Source organism: Eurosta solidaginis, chromosome 1, assembly GCF_040869045.1.
Source record: "Eurosta solidaginis isolate ZX-2024a chromosome 1, ASM4086904v1, whole genome shotgun sequence".
In the NCBI taxonomy this organism is placed as follows: Eukaryota; Metazoa; Arthropoda; class Insecta; order Diptera; family Tephritidae; genus Eurosta; species Eurosta solidaginis.
In genome coordinates, this window is record NC_090319.1 from 35387227 (window position 1) to 35409380 (window position 22154).

The following is a 22154-nucleotide window of genomic DNA, read 5'->3' on the forward strand; positions in this document are numbered from 1 at the left end:
CTACTACAATTTTCGCTAAAGGGGATTGAATTATTACCCATTTTCCTTACTTCGTAAAAGCAACCCGTCCAGATTTTTCAATTTGGGAGTGTCAAAGCTCTGCCGTCATTCAAGAACAAACCTCTAGTAATTGAATCATGATACAGGTGCTCTCATCCCGTTGACGTTTTCCCTTATTCTGAGAAGTTTGGCATGCATAATTTAGAGGGTTGTCTATCATACATAACTGCCTTTGAATTCTACTGCGATCGGTATAAATTTTACTATACGTTTAGAAATATAATAACTATGTAAGCCGCTACCAGAATTTTTTAGGAATAAACATAGACGTAATTTTGTATTCCCCAAAAGATTATAGAAAAAATTTTGCAGAAAACTTGTTTTTTGAGGAAATTTGTACGAAAAATTTTGTAATAAAAATTTAGTACTTTTGTAGTACATGTAAATACTGGCAAATAGAGCTGCCGAAAAAGTGAGGTTATGTTGTTGACATCACCTTTATTATTTCAACATGATGGTGGCATAACCAGGTGAAGTAAGCCATCAATTGCCTCGCTCTAAATTCTTCTTTGTTCTGTCATTCGGCTATCTGTAAATTTTTCACCAATGATGTCCCCGAAAAAATGTTTTTTGCATTTTTCGTGAGTAAAATAATCCACATAAACTAGTAGGTGAATATCGATGGACCTTTACTGGATTTAATTACAGAGATTCATCATTTGGGTATCTTTGGTGTTGGCTTCCATAAGTAATGCCGTACTAAAATATTACGTCTATATGCGTATATATAATTGGTTCCAAAAAAATTAAATGTTAAAACAAACAATGTTTATTTACGTCATATCCAACTAAGTGTTTTAGTCTGTTCAGCGCTACTGAAGACTTTCGAGGAATGTTTTTGTCTTTCTACAACAAGAACACCATCTTCTGGTTCTAGGCCGACTGCCGCGAGGCTAGTACACTCCATGACATATTTTAGTAATTAATAACTTGGTAACATTAGTAATACATAATGAATTCAACTGTCAGGAGTTTTTGGGGGATCTTCTGGTCAAGTTTAAACATATGCCGTGTTTTAGTCCCGACTCTCAACGACAAATAAACAGGGCAAGATGGCAATATCAATGCATTTTTAGGGATGAAAACACATTTAAAAGTATAATGATCACTTCCAAGTGGGACTGTAAAACTTTTCATCAAACCCGAAGACCATTTAAGTGCGCAAAGTTACTACAGTTCAACTAAATAATGGATAACACCTCTCCCTTTTATATCCGGTTTTTCGATGAAAGTTTCAACTGCAGTTAGTTTACTTTAAACGCATTCATTGAATTTTACTGCTCATCACTGTTTAAGTTTTTTTATTTTTATTTGATGCCAAAAGTAATGTAAACTCGCACTGGTCCTGTGTATCCCTTCTGCATTGGCGTTAGGTAGCCCTGATATGCTAAAAAGAACAGTTTCTGTAATAGCTTTCGTAACAAGATATTTTTATTTTTCTACTCCTATTTTTTTTAAGCGGGTAAAAATTGTACCCTCTTCTGACCGTTGAAAATACATCACTACCGTTTCAGATAGCGTACATCTTCTGTCTTTTTTATTTACTTCACCACATGAACCAATAAACAGATCCCGTATTAAAAAATGAGAGAGCAAAAAAATCATAGTTAGCTGTGAAATAAATTTTCTAGGCGTGACGGCACGCTTTTGACAACATGTTTCATTGCTGACGCAGTGTTCAGACTTTATCCCCATCGGAGTATTTTGCTCCGCTCTTACCTCCTACTACATTTTTTATTTTAAAGGTTTATTTGGGTTGAGTTGAAAACTAAATAGTATTACTACCTAATATCTTTTGGTTGAAGTTTTCATTGCATACCTATGAAAAGCTGATTGCTTACAAGTGACGATTGAACGAAATGACGTGAGTTCATTGTCCGTGGCTTGAGACATGTGCGTTCACATTTTACTCACAGTTTTTGTACTTTATTCGTACGGAATGAGAATAGAATGAGTAAAATATAAGAAAAAAATGTGTCCGGGCGAAGTGCGTTGAGTCAGTGAGGTCAGCCAACCCTGTTTTGCGATAACAATCGCCAATTGGGAGCACAACGAGAGGTAAAATCTTTCTCGAACTGTTTCTCCCAGCTCAGTGAAGGTCTTCTCTTTCCTCTGTTTACAAACTGCCGGAGCGTATTCGTTCATCTGCATAACATGACCTAGCTTGTTGTTGTTGTTGCTGTAGCAGTGACATGACCTAGCTAGCGAAGCTTTCTGTGTTTCCTTCGATACTCGCTGTCGACATCACGGATAGGACTATATATCTTCCGGAGAACTTTTCTCTCGAATATTTCAAGAGACATCTCATCTTCTCTCGACACCTTCCATGATTCCGAGCCATACATAAGGACAGGTATGATGAGTGAATTGTAGAACGAACATTTTGTTCATCGAGAGAGGACTTTACTTTTCAATTACCTAAAGAAGCATTTGTTGGCAAGAGTTATTCTCCGTTTGATTTCTAGGCCGACATTGCTTTTGCTTTGAATGCTCCTTCCCAAATAGACGAAAACATTAACAGTCTTGAATTTATGTCCGTCAACAGTGACGTGGCTACAAAGGCCACGATGACAGGAAGTACTTCGTCTTGTCCACATTTATTGCAAGACCTACTTTTTTTGCTTCTTTATCTTATACCAACTCTTCGCCTCTATGTTTAAACAGCCCGGCGGGTATCCCTTCATTACTTGGCACCTTGTGATTTTTTAGCCGTGATATTGCCATTCTCACTTAGCCATAGTTGAATGTCGGAGCGTGTTTGTCATCATCGACGATCGGGGTATCGGGTTCGTCTTCGCTCGCACTCTGTACGTCAGTTACCAGGTAGCCGTTATCGTGCCTACAGGAATCTGCCCCGGTCTTGAAACCTTCTGTCATTAAAGGAGCATGAAATATGTATGGTAAACCGAAAATAATAATAACAATATTTTTTCGCGATAAATATACGGGGATATTGAGCCCACTTTTCTTCCAGAATGTGGGGTGCTAATGGGAGCATTAATTGGTTATCCGACACGTTTTGGGCCGACTCCATGTGCATTTGATAAGGCATATAACTTTTTTGCTGAGAGAAATTTCATGGCAAAAACACAATCGAAAGGTTTGCCAAGCCACCAAATCAATTTGATGTTAGTTGTTCGCCCGCTTTCAAAAAGGAAGAAAAAATATACTCCCAAAATTTAATTTTTACTCAGGCGTAGTCGTTTACTCAGGCAACAGCTTTAAATACTCCGAACACTGGTAGCGAAATATGAGGGAAATGTAATAAATCGAAATACAACAATTCCGGAATGCGGGATCTTGGCTCATTTGTTTATGATTCCACCATGCATCCAGATATAGGACCCTAATTATGCGAAGGCAATCCCGAAACACTTCCGAAATAATAAAAAAATATAAATCAGAAGTCCACGTAAATTGTCCCGAAATGATCTCAGAGCAATCTCGAAGCGATACGCCAAATATGTAATCCCAAAATTATCCATAGTTAATCCTATATCCTAAAATGAGCTCGAAACAGTCCTGAATCGATTCCGAAATGGTCTACGTATGTATAAACCATAAGAACTTGAGCCAGCTATTATTTATTTATTTCTTTGAATTAGTCTACGAACATGAAAAATATTCTTATAGACTATGAGTAAATTAAAATTTAGCAAATTAATAGATTATATTAAATTTAAAGTATACAGAAAACATGATTTCGAGACCGAAAAATCAATATCGATAGAAATAGAGATTATATTGAATTCATTAACAGCCCTTGACAAAGGGGCATTCCGAAGATAGTTTGTAGTTTTCGCAATAAAAATATTTGAATATCGCTGTGTCCTTTGCGGGACATTAAGATAAATGCGCTCCAGAAGGTAAGTACAGTCAACAATTCCTTGTATAATGCCAAAAACAAAAGTTAACGAGAGGACAGACCTTATTTTTTCTATAGATTTAAGATTTATTAACAATGATCGAGACCTGTAGGAGGGAACTGGTTCCGAGAAGCGAAGGCAGAGCAAAGCGTATTTAAGAAACACTTTTTGAACACGTTCTATCCTGTCTATCCTAAATTAATGAAATGGACCCCAGATAATGGCCGTATACTCCAGATAGGGAGGTACAAAAGTGGTGTAAAGCAACTTTAATGTATAGGGATTTGAGAACTCAGAACTATTTCTTCTAAGAAAACCTAGCATAGCATATGACTTCGATACTATAAAATTATTATGGCTGTTGAAAGAGAGCTTGGCATCAAAAATAACCCCAAGATCCTTTATTTCACTGGATATCTGCAGAGTATGAGCTGAAATACTGTAAGATGATGCTAAAAGATTATTAGAGTTTGGAAAAGAAACATGAAAACATTTGCTGATATTAAGCGAAAGGTGTATAAATTATTAAGGTCTAATTGAATTTTAGCTATGTCAGTTAGATTGGTAACTTTCGAAAATATCTTCAAGTCGTCGGCATATATTCTGGTAATAAACCACGGAAATTGCCTCTAAATTATTCCAAAAACGATTCCGAAATATTTCCGACTTATTCCGCAAACAGTACCTAAATAAGCCGTAGACATGTTGTACTGGAAACAATCCAGAAATGATCAAGCATTAGTCCCGAAACTATCCCAAAATAGGCCTGATTAACAAAACAGTCCCAAAATGATAACGGGAAAGATCCGAATTTAAACGAAAATTATCCCAAAATACCCAGTAATAGTCCATCAATGGCCCTAAGAAAACCTTGACGAGAAATAGTTCCAAAATGTTACGTAAAGTATCCTGATATTATCACAAAACACTGCTGGAGTAATCCTAAAAACTGAACTCGAAACAGTCCCGAATCGCTCCCGAAATGACGCCAAATTGTCCTGAAAACTATCCCGATCTCGATATTAATCTGACATACTACGAAATGGTCCCGAAAAAATTCCAAAGTGGTTACCAAAAGATCCCTTCCCTTGGTCGATTGTTCAAAATTGCTGAAAGCTCGACATGTACGCCCAAATAAGATACCAAGTATTATGACTGTGCAGATAGCCCTGATATTATACCAAAAACAGTGCCGAAATGTTGCGGTGATGGTGCCGAAACTATTCTGAAATAATATCGAATTTATTGAAAAACAATAAATCCATATTATACGTGGACTATCCCGTTATTATTCCAAAGCAATACCGTATCGTAACAAAAACCTGAAGTAAATTCAAAAAAATCCGGAAAGATAGATTGATAGAGTCCGAGAACAATCCCAAGGTGCTTCCCAAAGGATCCCATTAAGCGCTCAATTGTTCAAAACTGCTTAGACCTCGATATACATGACGTAGATACCAAATATTATTGCACTAGGTCAAATTGAGTTAAAGGATTAAAAAAACTGTTTCCAGTGAGGATGATATGGCATTGTCCTCCTATTTATTCTATGGCAACTGCAGTATGTGGTTTTAGTAACTTGTAAAAACTGTACTCTTTTATCAAGCATGAATAAGGGCCAGTAGCTATCGCCATTATGCATCCTCGCCTTCACCTTTGCAAATTAACCCCAGCTGTTGCTCTTCCATGCTTCAGAAAACAATCCCTTTTGTAAGAATTATTATATACATTGAGCAGGACCGCTAGACGCACTGTCACAATTTCTTTAATGGATTCGGAAGGGATGCCTTGTGGGTCAATCCTGGCCATGATATATTTTAATACTGTGACGAATATTAGCAACACTAAGGGATACTATCATCTCTAAACCGATACTAAGCAGTCACTTATATGTACAAAAACAAATCAATCATTATGTCTACACATATGTCACACATACAATCACCGGAGGGATACGCACAAACACATGCATATATCCGAGATACTCACAAAAGTATGCAATCATCGGTGGAAGTATTACTCACATATACACACGAATATGGCTATGCGAGATGCTATAAACATGTATCTGTAGTTTATAGCTGGTAAGTTTATAGCTGGTAACTAAGTAGTAAATTCTAGTAGAAGAAACGCCTAGAAGTATGCGAACGAGACAGCAGAGAGTATAAAAGGAGCGAAAGCTGAGTAAGCAGCAATCAGTTTGATTTAAGCACGCTATTGGGGGCGAAGTATAAGTGTTATTGTGAAGTATTTTCAAAGTAGTCTAATAAAGACCATTTTACATTATTGAATATTGGAGTTATTTTATGCAACAGTTTAGCGATACGAACGTTAGCAGAAGGTTGCAAATAAGAGGAATTTCACTAAATTCGTGACAATAATATCTGGTATTATCCCTGTTCAAATCTTTTCGGTGCTCTGTCATTTTTGCTTTTGGATACGCGTATAGTACTTCGCTCTTGTCGTATTGCGAAATATATTATTAATAGCCCTCGATTTGGGTATTCTCCTCACCGTCTTATTTGATACGTAACTACGAAAACCAATTAACTTTTGAAAAAGGGTAATTTCTTTAGCTTGAAAAGTTAAATCGGCAATAAGAAGCCAGCTTTAAACAAAATAAGTAATTATCTAAGAGGTCGCACAAATCACAATTGTATTTACATTACTTCATAACAAGATTGTATTCGAAATCGTAAGTATCTAAACTGAACGACAGCTTCTGCCACACACCAGAAAGTGTGCGCCATTTAACAACTGAGCATTGAGTTACAAATTGTTGGTAATCAAAAATTTGTACACATGACCTATGTCCACAGCAGTGCACAGACTTTACCACTTTATTGGTATATCTACCAACTTTTTAGCCCATTTTCGTTTTCTACCACTTCTACCACCAAAGCCCAAAAATCTACCAACATTTGCCTTTGTAAGGAAATTAAGAAACGATTAAATTTCGAAGACGAAAGTCATCTACTCGCAAATATTTTCCTGCGCTATTTTCATTAGTTTTTTATGAATGATTTTGAACTAAAATAAAAAAGTTTAAAGTAAACGATAACATGTCAGTGTGGCAGAAAAATACTGGTACATTGGAAAACTGTTGTTGTAATGAGACGTATTGGTAAAGTTTCCTCAGTATTTCAAGCTCAAAATACAGAAAAAAAAGCAAGTATCATATAGGCATAAGCTCTATATATACAAATTTACATTAATTTTTTTGTTTTGTTTACATGTTTTTTTTAAGTGTTATTTCCGTGAAATCTGCTTTATTTGTTTTACAATAAAATATGAATTGTTTTGTACATATATAAAGTGTAGCTATTGTATTTTATTGAAAAAAAATCTACCAACTTCTACCACTATTTTAATTTTTCGTCTACCAACATTCTCTTTTTAAAGGTCCGTGCACCAGTGATGATAATAATGGTACATTTGTACTTTTTATACTCAGTTGAGCAGAGCTCACAGAGTATATTAAGTTTGATTGGATAACGGTTGGTTGTACATATATAAAGGAATCGAGATAGATATAGACTTCCATATATCAAAATAATCAGGATCGAAAAAAAATTTGATTGAGCCATGTCCGTCCGTCCGTCCGTCCGTCCGTCCGTCCGTCCGTCCGTCCGTCCGTTAACACGATAACTTGAGTAAATTTTGAGGTATCTTGATGAAATTTGGTATGTAGGTTCCTGAGCACTCATCTCAGATCGCTATTTAAAATGAACGATATCGGACTATAACCACGCCCACTTTTTCGATATCGAAAATTTCGAAAAACCGAAAAAGTGCGATAATTCATTACAAAAGACCGATAAAGCGACGAAACTTGGTAGATGAGTTGAACTTATGACGCAAAATAGAAAATTAGTAAATTTTGGACAATGGGCGTGGCACCGCCCACTTTTAAAAGAAGGTAATTTAAAAGTTTTGCAAGCTGTAATTTGGCAGCCGTTGCAGATATCATGATGAAATTTGGCAGGAACGTTACTACTATTACTATATATGTGCTTAATAAAAATTAGCAAAATTGGATGAAGAACACGCCCACTTTTTAAAAAAAAATTTTTTTAAATTCAAATTTTAACAAAAAATTTAATATCTTTACTGTATATAAGTAAATTAAGTCAAAATTCAACACCAGTAATGATATGATGCAACAAAATACAAAAATAAAAGAAAATTTCAAAATGGGCTTGGCTCCGCCCATTTTCATTTAGTTTGTCTAGAATACTTTTAATGCTATAAGTCGAACAAAAATTTACCAATCCTTCTCAAATTTGGTAGAAGCATAGATTCTGTGACGGTAACTGTTCTCTGTGAAAATGGGCGAAATCGGTGGAAGCCACGCCCAGTTTTTATACACAGTCCACCGTCTGTCCTTCCGCTCGGCCGTTAACACAATAACTTGAGCAAAAACCGATATATCTTTACTAAACTTAGCCCACATACTTATCTGAACTCACTTTATCTTGGTATAAAAAATGGCCGAAATCCGACCATAACCACGCCCACTTTATCGATATCGAAAATTACGAAAAATGAAAAAAATGCCATAATTCTATACCAACTACGAAAAAAGGGATGAAACATGGTAACTGGATTGGTTTATTGACGCAAAATATAACTTTGGAAAAAACTTTGTAAAATGGGTGTGACACCTACCGTATTAAGTAGAAGAAAATGAAAAAGTTCTACAAGGCGAAATCAACAGCCCTTGGAATCTTGGCAGGAATACTGTTAGTGGTATTGCATATATAAATAAATTAGCAGTACCCGACAGATGATTTTCTGGATCACCTGGTCCATATTTTGGTCGATATCGCGAGAACGCCTTCACATATACATCTAAGGGCCAGTCGCTTTTAAAACCCTCACTAATACTTTTAATTTGATATCCATATCGTACAAATACATTCTAGAGTCACCCTGGCCCACCCTAATGGCGATATCTCGAAAAGGCGTCCACCTATAGACCAAATGCCCACTCCCTCTTAAAATGCTCAGTAACACCTTTCGTTTGATACCCATATCGTACAAACATTCTAGAGTCACACTTGGTCCACCTTTATGGCGATATCTCGAAAAGTCGTCCACCTATAGAACTAAGGATTACTCCCTTTTAAAATACTCATTACCACCTTTCATTTGATACCCATATCGTACAAACACATTCTAGAGTCACCCTGGCCCACCCTAATGGCGATATCTCGAAAAGGCGTCCACCTATAGAACTAAGGATTACTCCCTTTTAAAATACTCAGTAACACCTTTCGTTTGATACCCATATCGTACAAACATTCTAGAGTCACACTTGGTCCACCTTTATGGCGATATCTCGAAAAGTCGTCCACCTATAGAACTAAGGATTACTCCCTTTTAAAATACTCATTACCACCTTTCATTTGATACCCATATCGTACAAACACATTCTAGAGTCACCCTGGCCCACCCTAATGGCGATATCTCGAAAAGGCGTCCACCTATAGACCTAATGCCCACTCCCTCTTAAAATGCTCAGTAACACCTTTCGTTTGATACCCATATCGTACAAACATTCTAGAGTCACCCCTGGCCCACCCTAATGGCGATATCTCGAAAAGGCGTCCACCTATAGACCTAATGTCCACTCCCTCTTAAAATGCTCAGTAACACCTTTCGTTTGATACCCATATCGTACAAACATTCTAGAGTCACCCCTGGCCCACCCTAATGGCGATATCTCGAAAAGGCGTCCACCTATAGACCTAATGCCCACTCCCTCTTAAAATGCTCAGTAACACCTTTCGTTTGATACCCATATCGTACAACCATTCTAGAGTCACCCCTGGCCCACCCTAAAGGCGATATCTCGAAAAGGCGTCCACCTATAGACCTAATGCCCACTCCCTCTTAAAATGCTCAGTAACACCTTTCGTTTGATACCCATATCGTACAAACATTCTAGAGTCACCCCTGGCCCACCCTAATGGCGATATCTCGAAAAGGCGTCCACCTATAGACCTAATGCCCACTCCCTCTTAAAATGCTCAGTAACACCTTTCGTTTGATACCCATATCGTACAAACATTCTAGAGTCACCCTTGGTCCACCTTTATGGCGATATCTCGAAAAGGCGTCCACCTATAGAACTAAGGATTACTCCCTTTTAAAATACTCATTACCACCTTTCATTTGATACCCATATCGTACAAAAACATTCTAGAGTCACCCCTGGCCCACTCTAATGGCGATATCTCGAAAAGGCGTCCACCTATAGACCTAATGCCCACTCCCTCTTAAAATGCTCAGTAACACCTTTCGTTTGATACTCATATCGTACAAACACATTCTAGAGTCACCCCTGGCCCACCCTAATGGCGATATCTCGAAAAGGCGTCCACCTATAGACCTAATGCCCACTCCCTCTTAAAATGCTCAGTAACACCTTTCGTTTGATACCCATATCGTACAAACACATTCTAGAGTCACCCCTGGCCCACCCTAATGACGATATCTCGAAAAGGCGTCCACCTATAGACCTCATGCCCACTCCCTCTTAAAATGCTCAGTAACACCTTTCGTTTGATACCCATATCGTACAAACATTCTAGAGTCACCCTTGGTCCACCTTTATGGCGATATCTCGAAAAGGCGTCCACCTATAGAACTAAGGATTACTCCCTTTTAAAATACTCATTACCACCTTTCATTTGATACCCATATCGTACAAAAACATTCTAGAGTCACCCCTGGCCCACCCTAATGGCGACATTTCGAAAAGGCGTCCACCTATAGACCTAATGCCCACTCCCTCTTAAAATGCTCAGTAACACCTTTCATTTGATTCCCATATCGTACAACTAGAGACACCCCTGGTCCACCTTTATGGCGATATCTCGAAACGGCGTGCACCTATAGAAGTAAAGCCCATTCCCTTTTAAAATACTCATTATCACCTTTCATTTGATACCCATATCGTAACACATTCTAGAGTCAGCCCTGGTCCACCTTTATGGCGATATCCCTAAATGGCGTCCATCCATAGAACTATGGCCTACTCTCTCTTAAAATACTCTTTAATACCTTCCATTTGATACACATGTCATACAACCACATTCCAGGGTTACCGTAAGTTCATTTTCCTACATGGTGATTTTCCTTATTTTGTCTCCATAGCTCTCAACTGAGTATGTAATGTTCGGTTACACCCGAACTTAGCCTTCCTTACTTGTTTTGGTACATTTCGCTTCCCGAATGTACGTTGGTACTATTGTGTAATATTTGTGGTAAATTTGTGTAATACACCGCACTATACTTCAAGCCATTTGCAAAGCAGCTCTGAATGTACAAAAAAAATTAAAAATTTTCGAAGATAATATATAGTTAAGTTGTTTTGTTGCCGAGCACAATTTGCCATTTGCAATTATGGATCATTTAAATATGCTTATGAAAAATAGCATAACTGATTCTAAAATTGTGAACAAATTTGGCATCAATAGAATTAAAGCACAGAAAATAATAACTCAAATAACAGGGCCAGAAAATTATAAATCCATAATTGGATTTTGAAAGAAGAATTATTACTCTCTATAATAGATGAAGCGGCTGATATATGTATATCAAAAGATTTGGCAATTTGGATTCGAATTTTTGATAAAATGCATTGATAAATTTTTAGATTTCATAACTTTGACCGATAGTGGCACGGAGGGTATTTTTAATGCCATTATTAAATGTTTGAAAGAACATTCAATACCACTTGAAAAAATGATTGCTTTCACTGCCGACAATTGCTCGGTTATGATGGGAGCAAAAAGCGGAGTGCAAGCAAGGCTGAGTTGTTCCAAATCTGCGTGTTAATGGATGTATTTATCACATTTTAAATTTAGCTTCAATTGACGCTTGTAATGCATTTCCAACAAAATTGATACTGTAACGAATTTACTTGCAAATCCTCTTATTTGCAACCTTCTGCTAAGTTCGAATCACTAAACTGTTGAATAAATAACTCCAATATTTAATAATGCAAAATGGCCTTTATTAAAGTACTTCACAATAAATAACTCTACTATTTCCCGACAGATTGCGTCCTTAATCAAAACTGATTGATAGCTTAAATTAAACTGAATTATCGCGCCACTACTGTCGTCTTTTTATACTGTTTGATTTCTTCGTTGCATACTTTTAGGCTTTTCCATTCCAGAACTTACTAGTTAGTTATCAGCTACAAAATCACCAGCCACAACTACGTTTATTGGTTCTCATAATACTTGCACAAATGATTGCAATTATTGGATAAACTCCCGTTAGGAGGACAGACTTTCAGAGTTTTCAAGAACATTTAGGTGCAGAAATGCATGTTATACTAAAGTACGCCCCCACAAGGTGGCTTTGTAGACAAGCAGTCATAGGTAGAATTCTTGAGCAATGGGATACCCTCAAGTATTATTTAAATATTTACGTATTTGAAAATAAAAGGTGTAATCTATATATTAATCTTATATCTGAAATTTTTCAAAGTCCTATTTATAGAGTATATTTTACATTTCTTACTTATATTTTAAATGAAATAAATAATGTGAATATAGAAATGCAGTCTGAAGATATGCGCACACATTTACTTATTACCAAATTAAAAATTTTATAAAAAACTCTTGTTGAGACTCCAGTCCTATTTGGATGTTAAATTTTGATTCAGACGAAAATCACTTAACCCCAGATGAAGTTTACTGCGGTGTTAATGTGGATATTATTCTATCAAACAACCTTTTCGAAGAAGATGACGTACACATATTTAAGAGCTTTGCTAAACAATTTTATATACAAACTAGCAGACCAGGGAGACGTTTTTCTGCCCTAAATTTGGCCTATCTGCATACATTTTAATAAGCTTTTTCCGTCTAACTCTTCCCTCCCCCACCCCTCTTCACTTTTTTCTGATCCTCTAATTAAACACCAACCAATTACACGGAAGTATATCCGCACCACCTGAAAATATGAGAGCCTTTGCATACACGTAACATTTTATTATTATTTTTATTATAAACATATAAAAAAATAAATAATAATAAAATAATATTGCGACCATAAACTGAGATATAACCTACCCTATATTTCAAGTTAGATCAAACTACACACGGGGTGCAAAACAAATTCAAAATCGGTTGAGTAGTTTAGGAGTCCATCGCGGACAAACAATGTGACACGTGATTTTTATATATAAAGATGTAGTACTTTATTAAAGAAAGTAAATTTAAATGATAAAACTTTGTTGTGTGTTGCAAAGCTTTCACCAGAAAGTATTTTAAGCGGCGAAACAAATAGTATTGTGCCTTTAGTTATGGACTTGTTACCGAAATCTGAATTTCATAAAATAGAGAAAATTAATTCCGAATTTAGAGAGAATGAGAGCATTAAAAAATTCAAGAATTTAAATATATGCAGCTTTTGGGCAGAATTAAGATCAGTTAAAAATGAACTAAACGCGCAAATGTTTTCCAATATTTATAAAAAAGTTCAAGGCGTATTGTCGATTCCCAATTCATCCACAAACGTAGAAAGGATATTTTTTATACAAAATTTAATTAAAACTAAGTGCAGAAATATACTTCAAATAAACAGTTTCGAATTTAATAAAAACTAAAGACTCGATGAAGTTGTCATAATATAGATACGAAAAAGAACTTTTTGTCAACTGAGGTATTTAAAGAACTCAAAGAGTTTCCTGACTAAAAACAGTTTTTGGATAAAAAGCAGAATATAACTCTAGTTTGGTTCAAATTCGCATCCGAAAACTTTTGGTACATTTTTGAATGATTTGGTACATTTTTTTCCTTTGTTGAGGTTCTTTTCAGAATTTGACAAAACAGATCACAAAAAACGCTCAAGAAATTGTTTAAACACCAGTGTTGTCACTCTACCACTATAGTGGTAGATCTACCACTATTTAGGCAAAAATCCCGATCTACCACTCCTACCACTTTTTTTAAAAATCAACCACTTTTTTATTTGCCTGCATTTGACTATGTTCTTTAAGTTGCTCACAATGACCTAAAATTAATAGCGTTTTCTTTTCTGAAATAAGTTGTTGCCTAAGTAAATGGTAAAGCCTTAATAGAGTTACTTCTACCCTACTAGCAAATTTTCAACATTTATAGTGCATACAAAGAACATTTCAGCTCACCATATTCACTCATATTAATAGAGACCTTAAGAGCGAATTGAGAGTTTCACAGAGTTGCATTGCCACACCACCATTTTATAAAGTGTAAAAGTGTAACGCTTTTGCGTTGCGAGCAGGCAACAATTTTCACAAACGAACGAAATATCCCGTAAAGGCGTTGCCTGTTTTTTTATAATAGAACAACAATCTTTGCGCGGCGTACAAAAAGCGTAACACTTTAGCCAGAAAAAAACGCTATAAGGTTTTTAAGTATGTTGAAAATTAAACGTAAAGCACACTCTGTATAAGTTTTTCAAATTTTCACCAAAGAAATGTGTGATTTTTATATTACTTACGTACCTTCGAAAATACTTACACAATTTTATGTAAAATTTAACTTTATTGATGGGAAATTCGTGCCAAAAACTTTGTAATAATCCGATATTTCGACTGCTGAGAGGAATATCGCCGTTTCGAAAACGTCCTATCCCAGAAAATTTTGGAATAACGCCCTATTTCAGAACTTGTTTCAAAAACGCTCTATCTCAGCTTAAATTTAATAAATTTGTGACATAAGCTGGGACGTTTATGAAAAACATTTTGGGCGTTCTTCAATGGAGTTCTGAGATAGGTCGTTTTCAAATGAAAAACTGAATTATGGTGTTTTTGAAAAACATTCTCAGATAGGGCGTTCTCGAACTGGCAGCCGAGATATGAGCGATATTCCACTCAGCCGTCGATTGCAGTATCCGATGGATGCCTTCGATGTCACGGATGTAAATTGTAAGATTTAAAAAATAAATTGTTTTAATGCACAAGTCTATTTCATTAGATTCGGGCTATTGGTATTCGCTGGATACCATTGAAGTAATTTGTTATTATACGGTTTCTTAGTAGTATTATTATATGTTTGAACTATGTGTTATGAAAAATGGAATATTTGAAGACTGTAATGCCCCTATTACCGTTTACAACTCAACTCTGGTTGGGTTGAAATTTCGCAAATTGGTATTACAGATTACAACTCAACCTGTCAAAAAAATGTCTGTTGAGTTGTCTAGTCTAACAACTTTTTGTGGCATTACCGTTTACAACCTTGTGTTGGTGTAGTTGTCAAAGACGTCAGAATCTTACAACTGATTACTAGCAGTTGTCTCATACAATTTTGCAGTTGTTTTGAAAAAATGTTACGCTTTAGAAGACGGCTCACCACCTAATTTTTAACAAAAAATTTCAAAGTTGGTATCAAAAGACACGTTTCGACCTCCGATTTTGGAATTTGTATTTGTATTTTGTATTTAATTTCTGTCATATCATTTCGGTTCAAATTTTTATGTGGGTGTTGTATTTTGCCGGATTTTTTGTACACACTACTGTAGAAAGGCGTCGGATCAACCCAGGGTTATTTTACAAATCGCGGCCGAAGGCCGCCAACGCAGAAAGATGTTCTGTGCAAAAAAACTATGGATCGGGCGTCATATTTTGGACCCCCTCGGACCATTTTGTGGGATTTTGTAAATATTTTTTGACAGAAATACAATTTTTAATTTTCGCTTTCGAATCCTAATTTTGTACACATTTATAGAAAAAACAACGTTTAAACGAAGGATTACATGGAATAACTTTTTGACTTTATGGAGCGACATTCCGAAGTTGGATGAGGCTGGCCGCAGTTCGGATGCAGCCAAAATAGGTGAAATTATGCGAACATGAGTCCCATCGATACTACCCACTACTCCTGGGAATCCTGTTTTAGAGTAAAATACAATTTTTGTTGTTTGGGTTTTAATCCACTTCGCACAAATATGCTCCTCAATAATATCTAAAACCAGTCCAACACCAGCATTTTTGATAGCTGCCATATCAACAAGGAATCTGAGTGTAATAATTTTAAAATAGGGATAAAGCCTTCCCTGGAGCGCGTTTGCGGAAATGCTCCTTAATTGTGTTTAGTAATGAGCAAAATGCTTCCTTTCAAATCTGCAAAATAACTTCATTTGAAGCTCATCATTTGTCAATTAAACATTTTCTTACTTGGTGCTAGGTAGTTCCAAGGGAATAGAATAAATGTTTTCCGTATTCGCGACATGTCAATCGCCAACATTTTCGCCATTATAAAATAGATTTCATATCATATAATATCTTGTAATAACAAAATCACTTTTGCAAATGCTTAAATTTCCGCCACAAATTCATCAGCTGTTCATTTGTCTGTCAAATCATCACTTTCCTACGTTGGCAGCACCAATTCAACTTCAACTGAAATAAGTTGTAACTCGTAATACCAAACAGGAGTTGAGTTGTCTAAAAGTTGAGTTGATTTAATTACAACCCAACTAAGTTGAGTTGTATACCGTAATAGGGGCATAAATTAACTTTAGTCGTATCCACACATGGTTTGTTAAAGTTCTTGGTCGGTAGTTCGCATTTGATTATTAATTTCAGCTGTTAAGGTTTTTGTAGTAAAAAAATTTTCAAAGTTTTAAGAATAGTTCCTTGATACTTATTCAAATAGTTTATTAAAAAAAAACGCCTAAAAACTACCGACTACTAACTTCAGAGTTAAAAACCAGGTGAGAGTCCCACTATTATTTAATTATGTATATGTTTTTATTTGATAAGGCCTAAAGCCTATACAGTATACACATACTCTTCATACAGATAATTATATGTATGTTATGTTGTTAATGCACTTGAAGTTTTTATGTTCGTTTTAATGGTTGAATAATAATAATTTGAAAAAAAAATTGGTTTTAATGTTTTTGAAAATGCTACCACTATTTTTAGGAGATCTACCACTAAATAGATTTTAGAAGTGACAACACTGTTAAACACATCGCTTTATTTTATTTGGAGGCATATTTTTTACTTTATGATTTAAAAGTAAAATGATTAATAAAAAAAATATATTTCAATAATAAAATTATTATAATTTTGGCGGGAATCGAACCTACGACCAGATGCGCTGTAAGCGAAATGTTTATCACCCTGCGCCACTTTAATTTTTTCGGCGGCATCTCCATCGTGGATTTCCGTGTGTGCAACTAGTGTTGCCAGGTGATGAAAAAAAGAAGCTAGATTGGCAAAAAAAAAGGTTAAAAAGAGCTAAATTTAGAAGAAAAAAAAGAAGCTAAAAGAAGGCCAGAAATTTTTTTGGTTAATTCATTAAATTTTTTTTTATATTTTAGTTTACACATTTGTAAATAAAAACTTAAAAACATAACTTCTTGTTTCAAAACATATCAGGCACATTTTCCTTGACTAGCACATGGAATTACTTTAAATGATTGCATATGTGTATATACATAAAAAAATATTACAAACTAATTATTTATATAAAATATTCCCCGTCTGAAGAAAGAGAAGAGCTTAAGTCTGCGTATAAAGTTTAGCTATTTACCATTATTTCAAAATCATTACAACATTTAGATAAGCGTTTAAACGAGCATCTAATATTAAGCAGTGCATTAAGCATCTTAATTTTTAGTTTGTTCCTTAATTTAGTTTTCAGAATTTTCATGCCACTAAAAATTCTTTCAACCTCCGCGTTACTGAGTGGTAATACTAAAAAACTAAATATGAATTTGACAAGTTCTAAAAAAGGAGGTTCGTTTAATGCATTTTTATGTTCTCGGACTTCCGACCAAAATTCCATGGTGGAGTGTAACTACATTTTTCCATTGTATTGTTATAAGGTTTTCGCCACTGCGGCTCTATTACTGCTATTTGACTTGAAAAATAACTATACTTCTCTTTTTCAAAGTAAGAAAATACATCTGGCTTTGAGACTTTCAACGAATTTTCAGCAGAAAAAGTATTAATCTGTTATAGAGAAATCATATTATTAGGTATTAGGTGGTCACAGGAACTATTGAAATTATTTTATTTTAGAAATTATTAAAAATATATTCGGAGTAAAAAAGGCTAGAAAAAAGTCACGAAGCTAAACCCAAAATTTCGAAGCTAAAGGCAAAAAAAAAAGGATAAATCTAGCCTCGAAAAGGCTAATGCGGCAGTTACCCACCGACGTGTGCCGTACGTAAGGACGTTTGTCGTACGAAGCACGTTTGACCGAACTCTCAAGCCCGTAGGAATCAATGTGTGCGTCTGTGTACATGTACATAACATATTTGTGTGTGTATTGTTTACAGATAAGCACTGTTGCCATTGACCATTTTGCATGTATGCTTATGGAAACATCAACTTTTTCCAATTTAATTTTTGATATTGTAAAAGGCCGGAATACATATTAAATAAGTATAAATAGATTAAATCAGGCATACTTAACCAACGAACCGATATCATTTCGTTACGATAATTAACGTTAGTAAACGAAACAAAGTCATTTCGTTTCGTTTATTAACGTTAAGAACGTCAAATTAACGAAATGATTTTGTTTCGTTTTCTGCCATATCAAAACGAAATCAAATCGTTTATGTTGATTATTAATTTCAAACTATGCTGGCAATGCTATATTATCCATTTTGATGGCGTAGTCATTAAAGGTGAAAGCATTGGCCAAGCTGATTGCAACTTTTCTCATGAATTTTGACAGTACGAACATTTCTCAGAGCATTTTTGACATTACCACAAACGAATTACACAAACAAATTGTATGGAGTTTGTGTGTATGTCCGCTCGCTGTTACCACCTTACGGCTTCACCATTGGCTATAGCATTGCCAGCACAATTCAAATATAAAGTATCACGTTTTTGTTAACGTTTTTAACCTTAACGAAAGGTTTTTGTTTCGGTTAAAAACGAGATACAATTTATCTTGATAATTTCTTTATCGATAATATTTAGAAGTGTTTCAACGGAAACGGTGGAAATTTTTTGATAAACGATTAGCTTAACGTTAAGGTGCATCCCTGGATTAAATATTTATAATCAGCACTCTTACATAATTATTTCGAATTATTTCCACAATTTTTCAAACTTTAATTAGGCGTTTTTGCATAAAATTGCAAACGGTCAAAAATTAGCGCACAAAAGTTTACTAGGCAACTCTGTCTAGTGAGAGAGCGATCAGCTGACACGTTCTTACGGAAAAAATCAAAATTGTTTTGATTTCTACGTTCCGGGCTACGTACGTACGGGCGTTGCACGTCGGTGAGTTTTCGTTTACATTGCACACTCATAAGATAGGTCGTGTCAGCTGACACGTTTTTTCTACGTACGTTCGTGGGTAACTGCCGCATAACATTGCAACACTGTGTTGCAACTACGAAAAATAACCACATTTTTTAAACTACGAATTTATGGAATCACATTCATAAATTATTGGTCCACAACAGTAAGCTGCAGACCTTTCAAAAATTTTTTGTAGACTCATTAAAGTGCTCCTCTCCACGGAAATCTTTAGTAAAAGGCGAAAGATTTATTCGACAACTGAAGAGAAGCCAGAGTAATTTTTTTTAGTTTTACTAAAGTATTTATTACGAGAGTTTATGAACAGTTTGAGAAGTATGATCTAAAATTAAACACAAATTAAGGCAATAAGTGAAATGTTATACACGAAATACTGAATAGCATGTACAAACGGGGATGAATCATCACCTTTTACCGTTTGCAAAATGTAAAGTACAAATACGAGGGTTGGTCATTTAATTTATAACCATGTGCGCAGTGCCGATACAGTATTTCGGCGACTTCGTCATATGCGAAGTGTAGAAATTATAGCTCCGATACATAAGCAGTTTTTCATATAGATGAGTTTAACACAAGCTTATGCATTATGAGTAGATTGCACGTATTTTTATGGAGAACGGTAGAATGAGCGACACTGGCGCCATCTGATATTGAAAAGTAGGCATCTCCCAAATTTTGTTCCAAGCAAATCATAAGACGAAGAATTTGACATTTGCTTTGGCTAAGGGTGTTGGCACACTTGGCACACTTTGCAAGTGAAATTATTTTACTCACTGGTTGGTAAATTTTCTAACATTTTTCACAATTAAAAACTGCAATATAACAATCGAATTACGACACAAAATATGTTAGCAAGTATTTTTGTTGTATAGGGAGAATGTTTACAACAGTGCTTCGCGAAGTTTTGTACATGAATGGGCAAGGTGTAATAAACTTAAATTGCCAAGTCTGAAGTTCCTTCATATTTACAAACGCAACATCTTGGTTGATTGTGGCGATGTTATTGGAATGCATAAGCTTGTGTTAAACGCATCTATATGAAAAATGTCATTGTACCGCGGCCTTTAGTATATATATATATATTTGGCTCTATTCAGTTGGCTGTGTTTTTCTTTTCCGACATGTATGTGACGTAGATGATGTTCTCAGTGCACTTTTATGTATATTCATAGTACAATAACAGCCGCCGAAGAACAGTAGAAGTACGCAGGACTACAAATATAAAATGAAACCCCAGTACATGCCATTATACACACTTCTTGCTGGCGTGAAAACAGATGTATGTACATATATATGTATATACATTAGACCGTTTCGTAAAAAAATATTTATATTCTTACAAAGAAATTTTCGTTTGGAAAAAGATCGCAAAATTACGCAATCAACAAGATCGCAATAAGTTCCTTATTACAAATACATTCGCATGGTTTGCTTATAATAACCTAGAGGCGAAGCAATCTTGGTTTTATTTGCGTTGGACTTGAACCAGGCAAGCTCACTAGGCAATAATATATCTGTGGTCTTTATAACATTTTTTATATGAGCTGTTCTAAAAATGTTTTTGTCGTGAGTTTCGGAAAACCTTTGTTATGAAATGCGTCAGTTAAAATATTGCATTTCTAGTATTTTATAAGCCGACTTAGGTTAATATCTCTTCGGACCACAGATACATTCAAGGGTCCATTATTTTTTGATTCTGTGAACGCTATTTCCAACATGCATTCGAAAGTAAACATTTTTTTCTGAAACGGTCTTATATGTAAAATGCACGTGCACATATTTATATGGGAATCGGTTTTTTTTGAAAAAGGCAAAAGTCCACTTTGTTAATGAAAATTTACTTACGTTTATTTTAGAAAGAAGATAACACCATATGCCAGAAAGACCGTCGGAAATTTTTCTTTTAAAAACGTACTTATGCAACTTTCAAAAAAGGCAGTTAATACTTGTTTCCAAGTCAACAATTTGTAGCCTTTCATATGTATGTGTATTTCTTAGATATGCATACACACTAACAGCAATATGCAGGTAAAAGGCACAAAGTATAAAATTCAAGATCACGTGTCAAGGTTGGATACTAAATATCTGAGCGTGGCATCGGCAGTTTGCTCAATAAATAAATATACGCACAGTCATAAAATTTTTTTTGTGAGATCAGGGCTCGTATTACGTGTTACGATCAGTGACAGAAAACTATAGAAAACTATTTTCAATCAAGCGATAACTATTTCTAAAAATTATTATAAGTTATGTATCTAACGAGTACTATTTGCCACTACTTCGTATATACCATTAATCCGATCCCCCATTTCAGAGCTATTGCAATTTAAAAAATTAGTTTCGATCACGGATCGTAACACGTAATACGAGCCCAGTTTTTTATGTCGATTATTCGATTTTTTTTTAATTATTAATAAATATGTAACTATATTGAAAGATTCGAAGAAAAATTCGATTGATACAGTTTTTCCCACAAATTAACATTGTGATTTTTAGGTGTAAAAAATTTAATGGTCTAACAAATGGCATATTTTACGAAATCTGCTCAGAACTTTCTACCAACAAAAATTAAGTTAATTATTTTCAAAACGGTTTAGAATGTGTGCCGTTCGAGTTCGAATTCTCAAATAGCAAAACAAGACAAATTTTGTTTCATATAAGCAAAAATATATGATTATCAATGAGAATATAACGTTAAGTTTTTAGAAAATCAAAGCAAAAAGCGAATAGGTATTCATATATATTTTTTGTTTCGATAAATACCATTTTAAAACTATTCGAATTATGAAACCGGGCTATAAACATCAAGGCTGTCCAACAAGAATATTTTCTTAAAAACAATTTCAGCATATTTGTTATATACATACATATGTACTTATATCTTTGACAATATCAAACAAAATTTGATATTTTGAGTTTCAATATTATTT

At 35.0% G+C, this 22154-nt stretch overlaps 1 protein-coding gene and 1 non-coding gene across 4 annotated transcripts in view; one reads left to right on the forward strand and one right to left on the reverse strand.

Annotated features, from left to right (window-relative positions):
* The window catches only part of Fer2 (48 related 2), a 115046-nt gene that overhangs the window by 29957 nt on the left and 62935 nt on the right, over positions 1–22154 (forward strand). The gene's annotated exons all lie outside the window — the stretch shown is intronic.
* Positions 19364–19484, reverse strand: LOC137238960 (U5 spliceosomal RNA). Its single transcript, XR_010949262.1, has one exon. It is a non-coding gene; the product is annotated as a U5 spliceosomal RNA (small nuclear RNA).